Source organism: Pimephales promelas, chromosome 2 (assembly GCF_988280905.1).
Source record: "Pimephales promelas chromosome 2, fPimPro1.hap1.1, whole genome shotgun sequence".
NCBI lineage: Eukaryota > Metazoa > Chordata > Actinopteri > Cypriniformes > Leuciscidae > Pimephales > Pimephales promelas.
In genome coordinates this window covers 22,094,122-22,104,242 of record NC_142770.1, presented here as the reverse complement: position 1 = coordinate 22,104,242, position 10,121 = coordinate 22,094,122, and the positions used below count along the sequence as shown (strand labels likewise).

At 34.2% G+C, this 10,121-nt stretch overlaps 1 long non-coding RNA gene across 3 annotated transcripts; it reads right to left on the bottom strand.

Moving 5' to 3' along the window:
• Positions 1 to 646: 646 nt before the first annotated feature.
• Positions 647 to 4,369, bottom strand: LOC120492239 (uncharacterized). Of its 3 annotated transcripts, none has more exons than XR_016145781.1 (6): positions 3,954 to 4,369; positions 3,363 to 3,416; positions 2,911 to 2,968; positions 2,519 to 2,676; positions 1,937 to 2,031; positions 647 to 830 (listed from the first exon to the last, which is right to left on the bottom strand). It is a non-coding gene; the product is annotated as an uncharacterized LOC120492239 (long non-coding RNA). The 3 variants fall into 3 exon arrangements; XR_016145780.1 differs by lacking the exon at positions 3,954 to 4,369 and adding an exon at positions 3,545 to 3,946; XR_016145782.1 differs by lacking the exon at positions 3,954 to 4,369 and adding an exon at positions 3,565 to 3,946.
• Between the last annotated feature and the right edge of the window lie 5,752 nt (positions 4,370 to 10,121).

Genomic DNA, 10,121 nt, shown 5'->3' with positions numbered 1-10,121 from the left:
AAAGGTAAACTGAAACCTTGGTCTGTGAAATTCTTTTAGGCCAGATTTATTTCAAATAAATAATACATAAAACGACTGTAATGTCTCAGTAGAGCTAAAAAAAAAAAACAAAACAAAAAAAAAAATAATTTTCTTTGCCCATTGTATTTAATTTGGTTATACTTTCTTTTAAGATATTGTTACAGCACTGTAAACCCGGATAAGTTCACAGAACTCAAAAATTATTTTGTAACAGATTACACAAAAATATTTGAGTGATGTTTTTAAAAGTTTTAAGTTTACTTAAATTAAAAGTTATATTTAATGTTGCCTTAAATTATCTCAATGTTAACTTAAAAATATTGATATTTCTCAACTTAAAATTAGAGAGTAATTCACTCAAAAATTTCAATTATCTTCAGATCATAAAATGTTGGAAATACACTCAAATTTTCACTTTTCTTAAACTCATAAAATGTCAGATATATACTTAATTTTCACTTTTCTTAAACTGGGAAATGTAGGAAATGCACTAAATTTCCTATAGTTTTCTACTCATAAAGTGGGATATGCACTCAACATTTACTCTAAACTAAAATCCTGATGTCAGCCAACTACACAATTTTACTCAGCTAATAATGTCAGAAAAGATGAAGTGACACCACTGTGACAATTTAGCAACTTTTTTTATTCAACAATGTGCTTTTAAAAAGACACAAAAGGAGCTTGCAAGTATTTTATCCTTCACGACAGATACTCTCAGGGCAGAAGAGGGCTGCATCAGTAGTGTTATCCGTTACGACTGTCAGGAGAGCCACTGGAGTATCGGTGAGGTCTGGACCAACTCCTGACTATAAAACACAAATAATACAAGAATGAGTTTAGCCCCTCAAGGATACAAATCATGCCAATGATCTCTAAACATTACTGACACTTAGACTACTACTAAGCTACATGTTTAAACTATTTTTTTTACATATGCTTATATCTTATGTTAGTTTCACACCTATCTGTTGGCATACTTTTTGTGGAAAGCTTTATACTTACCTTTTCATTTATAATAACTTGAGAATATCAGTTTACTCAAGAATAACAACTCAGGTCCTGGGGGCTATTCCAGAAAGGAGGTTCAACAAACTCTAAGCCTAACCCTGAACTCTGCGTTGACTTACCATGAGTTTTCAGTTGCAGAATAGCTGATATGAGTTAGGTACTCTAAAATATTATTATTATAGTATTATTAGTTATTTCTCTTTTTCTGCCGGCTGGTGAAAAAAAAAAAGCTAAAACAAAGACGATTGTTCTGATCTGAGAGCACATCAGCAATGACATGTAGTCTGATATTCACTGTGCGGCCGAAGTATATAAATTGCGGACTGATGAGAGAGCGGTCTACTGTTCGGTTCAGTCCTTGTCAGGGAGTGAGAGCTCATCAAAATTAATCAAACTATGTGAATTATTTCTGCTTCAACATGATTGGACTGAAAAAGAAAGGACAGCTGCTGCCAGGCAGCTCCGTAAGACTCAGGGTTTCTTCAAGCAAATCTTTAGGTTCACAACGTAAGTTACCACAGTAACAGACCCAGAGATTAAGTTAAATCTATGCTTCCTGATTGCCATGGAGAATCACAGTATCAGAGCTCCATTGATGGCTTTATACTGCTCGTGAAGCACAAGCTCAACTCAAGTGTTAACATACTCGGAGTTGAATTACCTAACTCAGATCAGCTATTCTGCAACTAAAAACTCAGGGTAAGTCAACTCAGAGTTCAGGGTTAGGCTTAGAGTTTGTTGAACCTCCTTTCTGGAATAGCCCTCTGGAATGGATAAGTCAAGAGTTTTCACATAACCTGCTTTCTGAAATACCCGCCTGGTTTTCCTATAGTTTTTGGAGAGATATGTTTAAGCTGACCGAATAGCAAGGCAAAGGGATTGATAGTGAGGACAGTACACTTACATTACAGGTCCTGAAGAACTTAAAGAATCTTCATGCAGGTAGACAGGAAGTGCACCAAGGATGAGGTCCCATCTCATATTTATATCACGTTGTTCCTAGATGGACAAAAAATATACATTACAAAAGTAATTACACAAATGCAGAACAAACACTTAAAAAAGAGAAAAGTGTTAAATAGCTCCATATTCTGATGGTGGTCTTTGCTATAGAATGGTAGATTCAGTGTTTTTGGTTCACCATTTCTTCATTAAAACATTTTTCAAATAAATTACTTTCTATTGTAAATACTTGAATAACACAAAAAAGGAAAAAAACTTAAAATTGTAAACAAAATTTCATGAATACAGACAGTAGTTATTTTGATATCTTCAAATTGAAACTGAAAGTATCTTTTAAAGGTACCTCTTTCTGATAGAATACATCTTGTCAGGATGTCTATCTCTGATGATATGACAATGTTGTTCATGGAATAATCTATTAGCCTCAGGGCACAGTCCAGTCAATTCACTATGGTTTCTTATAGTTGACTGAATATAATCTGTAAATAATCTGTTTCTGAATCATGTTAAGTTTAAAATTCACCTGAAGGTCATAAATCCTCATGAGTTTGGCTAGCTCCTCCACTGTCTTGACAGTCTTGGTGGCCTTGTCTCTGAACGAGGTGATGAGTTTAGGCGTGTGTCTGTCCAGCTCCTTGTAGAACTGATTGCGCAGGTTAATGTTGTTGATTCGGTGAAACTCTGCAATACATGGAGAGACTTGTGAACGTATTTTTAGTTTAAGTTTTCAGTTGCCAGGTAGGAAAAACAAGGGCAATTCTACTAGGGATGAGTCAGAACCAATGTCAAAATAGAAAGTTATTTGTCATTCTTTAATTTAAAACAGGCTGTATAATGTTATCAAATAGAGAATACTTTTAATTTCAATCTGCTTTTAAAAAAAAATCATATCAGTAAACAATTTACAAATCTCACCTATTGGCAACTGTCTGATGGCGAAACGCTGACTCTCTGTAGCACTCAAGTCCAATATCTATACACAACATGCACACAAAGATGATTAGTCAATGTTCTAAAAACATTTTTTAAACGATACATAATGATAAATTAAATATAAAAAAGTAAATTTACAGATAAAAATCCAAAATTTTCAAATCTATCAAAAACATTCATTGTACAGTAATTTTAGTAAAATGAAAAGTTAGTTAATAACAAGCACCGCATCAAAGTTGTGTGTGTGTATATGCTATTTCTGTTGATGTTTTGTTTCATTAATACTAACAAAGTATTAATAAAGGGTTCAAGTGATAAAAGCATCTAAAGAAATGGCAAAAGAATGACAGTGGAAACACAAAATAAAACCAATTGTTAATAACATTATTTATTAACATAACATAACATTAACATAACATTAACATACATCCTACCTGAACTTTTAAAAAAGATTCCTAGATGATCATCTCACAACCAAACACTCGAGCCTGGAAAGAAATACACACAAAGACCTTGTTGGTTTCATGATAACACACTGACATTATGTTGTTTAGCATTGTTTGATTCACGATGGCCCTGCACACAAACACACAGCCCGTCAACGTGAAATACTTACTGTTTAACGCGGACACTTACAAATAAGTAAAACGTTACTTTACATGCATTACCAGCGAAAACAACAGCCGGCAGAAACTGGGAAGCAGGGATAAGTTAACGTTACGCTTTCGGACCATAGACAGTAGGAGCGTTTCGGACTCCACGAGAAAATTCAAACTCACGGTCGTTTCTCTACGTCAATGTCCCGGGAAAACATGCATTATGTGAAATGTAGTTCTTCCGGAAACCCGCCAACTGTACACCGTTGTTAGATTCAAACATTTTTAGTTACAATTACTCGGATTTGTAAACTATTTACAACAAATATTCACTGTGCATATTATATACATGTATTCCCAGTTCCAAATGTAAGACTATTTATCGAAATTCAATTAAAAACAACAACAAAAAATGTTAGCATTACTTACCAAATCAGGGCTGATAAGACGGCGCTGATAAGACGGCGCTGAAATGACGGCAGGTCAAAGATGAGAAAACTGAGGTCTTGGTTTGAAGTGAGGGGATAAAAAATGCATTGCAAACGAATAAAAACAAATTAAACTGTAAAAACTTCCATGAAAACTTCTCCGCATGAAGGCAAATTCAAGATGGCTGACTCAGCTTTCCTGAGGCAGAGATAAGACCCACCCACCACGTCATGACGTCATGCCACTACTCCTAAACTTTTTGAGTGATCCACACAAATTAACTATCAAATTTTGAGCCCTATTCAATTAAAGTGGCATAAATGTCAACAGAGCTCAATACTTAATAGTTTGTTCAACTGCATAAGGACATTTGACTGTACTCACCTCATTAGTTATGAGCTAGTACAACTGTTAGGTTTTACAGTGAGTGTAATTACACAAATAAACTACGTTTACTATATATACATTTACTATAGGGTTACGGTTAGGATTTAGGTTTAGTTTAAGGTTAGTTGCTGCTTCTAATTATCAAAAATTCAGATGTCCAAATATGTAAATTATGCTTTGGTTAAACTTTTTGTTTTCTTTTTGCAATTTTAAGCGTGTTTACTGGAATGTTTTTAAAATGCACTGCAACAAAAACGCAATGTGATAAAAGCGTTTCGTGCTTACTCATGAAACCTCTCTAATTGGCTGGTGCATAAGTGTGTGTGCAAAAACTACTTTGATGTTGCCGTGGATACCTCCTTGTGTCATGTGACTTAAAGGTCAGAGGTCATAGGGTTAGGAACAGGACTTAAGAGTAAATCTATAAAGGATCTGGGGTCAGTGTCTGACAGTTCAATAGAGCCTTCAGCATTACATATTACATGGAAAAATGGGTGGTTAAATAGTCATTACTTTAAACATGAAGCTCAATCAATCAATCAATCAATCAATCAATCAATCAATCAATCAATCAATCAATCAATCAATCAATCAATCAATCAATCAATCCCACACTATTCAATCAGAATAGTTACATATCCATGGCTACAACTTCAAGAAATATAATGGTGTCATTTCCACAACAAAATGCATATTTTGAGATGTGGTGAAAATGAAATCTTTTTTAAACTCAAACATAATGTTCCTAAAAAAAACAACAACTTTTAAACAACAACAATTTAAGGTTGGAAAAAGACATTATTAACAGATTAAACAAATTAGCAAGATTAACTAATTAAACTAGAGAGAGTGTGTGTGAAAATTGTGCCCATTAAAGAAACAACCAAATAAATGAGCGTCATAGAAAGTCTTATTGCATTTTTTTTTCTTTTTTCTTTATGGCCTAAGTCTACTTTTATTTATGAACAGATGCTATCCATCTTTTTACATAACAGTGAGTGACAACCACAACAATGAAAATGAATGTTTTGTTTAAATTAGCTAAATGAGTTTCAGGGCCTAGAGGAAAAAAGAGCAATGAAGTTGATGTTTACAGCCGCGCTGAACTTTCATTTGAGTCCATGTCTTTTGTTGTGCTAAAGTTATATTGTGGTTCTTCAAGGGTATCATCGCTTTAGTCCATGAAAACAGCCTTTACTTTTGTTTTCCAAAAGAGAAATAGATTTCATTTCTTCTATTGTTTCTGAATAATCTCTAAATGTACACTTTCATATTGGTGCGGCTTCCGAAACTGTGACAAAAAGAAAGAGTTTGTGAATTGTTTTAGATATTGCTTTGCATTTACTGTTTTTCAAATAAACATACATATTAATCTTCACCTCAAAAAATCTGCATCATAACAGGAGGTCTGATCTTTGTCACAAAAAGTTGATGCACCCACTTTTAATCATTGAAACTTCTGTTTTTATGCTAAAAGTTCATAATAAAACATATAATCTAGTAATTTTCATTAAAAAATAAAAACATTATAGTATATTATCCTCTTAAACTTATTATATATATATATATATATATATATATATTATCCTCTAAAATATAATATTTGTTATTGCCTTTTTATTATATCACATATTTTAGTAGTTATAAATTAGGTATCATTTGAAAGCTTACAAACTCAGAATTTATCCTGTGAAAACCGTTTTATAATTGAATGTTGCGTTACCATAGAAACGGTACATATTTTATCAGGCTCCTCCCCTTTTGGGCATCATTATATTTCATAATTTATGATCAAAACCTTTTCTAATCTTAACAAAACACATATTGTCAGAAAGGTCTGAGTCTCAAGGTTCCAAATTTTGTGACAAAATTGATATTTGGACAGAAATGTATTAATTTTTTAAGGCATAATGTAAACAACTAAATTCAATGGAATTCAATGGCACCCGATGGCTATTTTTGGTACTAAACAAAATCTCATGGGAACTTCAATTTTTGTGATATCAACTTCAAATTTGGAACATAACTTGGTTGGATTTATGGCTTTAATTTTATATTAAAATATTTTGTAAAATATATATTTTATATAAAATAAAATAAATATATAGTGCAGTACATTGTATTTACTGTAAATTTAAACTTCCATAACTTTTTCACACTTTCATTTTTTGAAGTGTTTTCATTTCAGCAATAATCTGCTGAGTGTTTTCTTTAAAACAAGACCAAACTTGGGTATATTCCAAAGCATTCTTGAATTACTTACAACCATTTAAGTTCAAAAAGGGGGTTAAAACTCAAAAGGGGGGGGGGGTGACAGCTAAGGGGTTGAAAGCAGAGAATCTTTACTTTTTTATGTACTGCATATTCAGGTATTCATACAACAAAATAATCTAGGGCCATGAATCTTTTGTGAAACTGATCAAAAACACTGGCGGGGAAAGAGTTTAACTAAAAGTTGTTGGTAGTTTTTCTTAAATCTTTTTATATTATAATGTTTTGGGGTTTTTTCCCCCATGACCCAGCAAGTCAACATCTGGCCAAACAATTTCAGACGCGAGGAGTGTTTGGGAAACCCCTAACACCCGAAACAATCTTTATCTTTGCGATGGCGTTGCCACTAGGGGCATACACAAGACAACACAATTGTTTATGTATGTTCCCAGAAAGGTATTTGTGTTGTTCATTACTTAGCTCATCACATTCAGTGCAATATACACAATCTCCTGGAGTAAACAAACCTGCTGTAACAGTAACTAAACTCACCCACGTAGGACAATAAAACAACCCCCTCTGAGCTGCATGCATTACCAGAGGAACGCAAACCCCGCGGGCTCCGTCACGCCCTGAGACATTTCCTCAGCCGAACGCACACGTTAAGATCAGAGGATCGCTCGTGTGGGCCAGTGAGCATCAGGTCTGAAGTCCCACATGACTGGCGTTCCTCATGGCCCACCGCAAGCGCAATAACAGGATCTGTATGCACTGAACTCTGCTGTGTCCAATTGATGTGACAACCTCCCTATCTCTTTAGACACCATATTCACATGCAGCTAAACAATTACGCTCTGCTTCTGTGCGATTGCGGCGCTCGGTTCATATAAACACGACTCGGCCCCTTCTCTTTGAACAGTATCTTCTTTTTCCTTTTTGTTTGCTCACTATTTCCTTCCTGCTCTAATTTTCAGGACAGAGAAATGAATAAAATTAGCATAAAACACCCAAGGGACATATGGGAAGGTAAATAAACAGCCGAAAAGTCATCATCTGAATATCAAAACAGCCAATTTGCATGGCTGGTGATCATTAACTAAATGTAGATCTACTTATTTTTGTCAAATGTTAACAAGAAGGGAGAGAAAGGGGGAAGGATGGGGCTGCTGGAGAAATGGAAAACAACTTTATTGAATGAGTAATCAATGGCCCTGTTTGTGTCTAGTACAAAAGGGTTGGATGTTTAGTTATCGTTTGCTCACCTTCACATACCTCCAAACCCATTTGACTTCATTTCTCCGTGGAACACAAAAGAAGATATTTTGAAGACTGTTCCAGCTGATTATAATCTGAAGTCATATGTTAGCTTTGTGTGCACACATACTGACAATTCATTATTTGCTAATAACCACAAATGCTATGCCAGACACACACACACAAATGAAAATGGATTTTGAAAAAGTTGTTACTGTAAACCCCAATGCTCAAAATAGTTGGTTTGAGTAGGGTAAACTCAAAAGTAAAAATGACCAACAAATTCATTTTTATTAGTATTTAGAACTTTCTTTTTCTTTTTAGGTGTTATTTTTTTGTGAATGAACATTTAGTATTGTTCAATGTTTTGCTATGACTTTTACAATCTCAATAAATCATATGCACTGTCTCTGAACGAGCTGTTCTAAGATTCAGCACTTTGTGACGTAGAATTGAGCGAGGGGTTTGATTGACAGTGTGGTTGAGGCATAGACCACACCCTCGGTGATCTGTACACCATCCTCCATTGTTTCAACGACAGCCGGTAATGTCTCCTAGAATCCTAAGTGTTATGTTGTAAGATGTGACATACATAGTAGTTTTCACCGACATCAGAGCCACTAAAAACACAGTGGATGTATTGTATTTTGGAAGTTTAAGTGGCGCCTTTCCTTCGTAAATAAGTTTGAGTGAATCATTGTCTGACTGACTGTTTTGTGAACGAGGGTCAATTCAAAGCCGGTCTTTCTTCAAAGTTAGTCCTCAAGTGTGGATCGTCGTCTACTGTTTGCGATCCAACGACACCTCCAGCAACAGTAAGTGTATTTTATGATTTTTGAGCAAATTGTCATTTCAGTCGATGTCAGCCAATTCAACAACAAATGGGTCTAAAGTTGTTGTCGTCGTCATCGTAGGATGTCTGTGTATATAATATAAACCTTTTTTGTATCGTGTGTAACCACACTTTAATATATATATATATATATATATATATATATATATATTTAAAGATATTGCATTAAAACTGCATTTATGTTGTTGTTCTGTAAGTTAGCCATCTTCTCACATTTGCCACAGAAGCATCTGTATGACAAATAATATAAACATGACGCCACAGGTCCCTCGCATACATGTAATTTCGCTTGTACGTAGCAAACTTTATCACAGTATGCGTATGTAGTTTCAAAAAATTGCGCCAACGTTAGTTTTTGTGTGTGTCGGTGTGTGTTTTGCACATCCATAATTTCAAAGGGGACGTGATTACAACTCTATAAGTACATAAATGTTTCAAATAACCATACCGAGACGTACTGGTCCATTCTTATTAGTGTTTATTCTTCCGAAGTCTTTTCGTCATCTGGGTCTGATCAGAGACTATTTATATATTCCGATTCAAACATGTACGACTGACATTCAAAACATGGGTCTCTCAATCTCTCAACCCTTCTGCTTAGACCGACTGCCATAGTGGCAAGTGACGCCCTCACCCAAAGGCAGGGCGAGGATATGCAGCTCATTTGCATTTAAGGTCGTATAGACCAAAACAGCTCATTTTTAAACGGGCCCCAAAAATGACATTTTCAAATGGTTATAATAAATTAACTGTGGGGTAACTTCACAAATACATTCTGGGGACACCTAAGACCAATATTACATCTTGTAAAAAGGGGCATAATAGGTGTCCTTTAACATTTTCTGAATTCGCTAAACTCAGTGTCCACTACTAAAAATATTTAGTTAAATGTATGAAATGGCTTACTCAAATATTTCAATACAAAACTTTGACATACCTTATTACCTACATTTTTGGGAGTTTTACCAACTTATCCAGGTTTCCTGAGTAAAAAAAATAAATCTAGACATAATATTTTTTTTAATTATTCACACAATATTTAGAGAAAAAAAACAGGTGTATGGAGCTAAGCATATGACAGAAAAATAGATATTATTGCGAATTATGAATTCGTTCACAACTTATTCATTCGTTGGACTAATTTGTTCCTTCATTTTAATTTAGTTAAATAGCGATCGTGTTGTGGGAAAGGATTCTTAATAGGTGGCCACTTTATCTTGTTTTTTATCCCTCGCATGTCATCTGCTGGACTTTGTTATGTTGTGATAATCACAAAAATATGTAATTCTTGTATTTGTGACTATTCTTAAAATACATATTCCAATTTTTCGTTTTTCGTTTCATTCGTTACGAATGTTTTCGTAAAGTGTCTTGGAATTTTTCTCAAAACATTTTGTAAATAAAATAAAGACTAAAGACTAAATTAAAAATTGTCTTGAAATAATAGTTTTTTAAAAAAATGT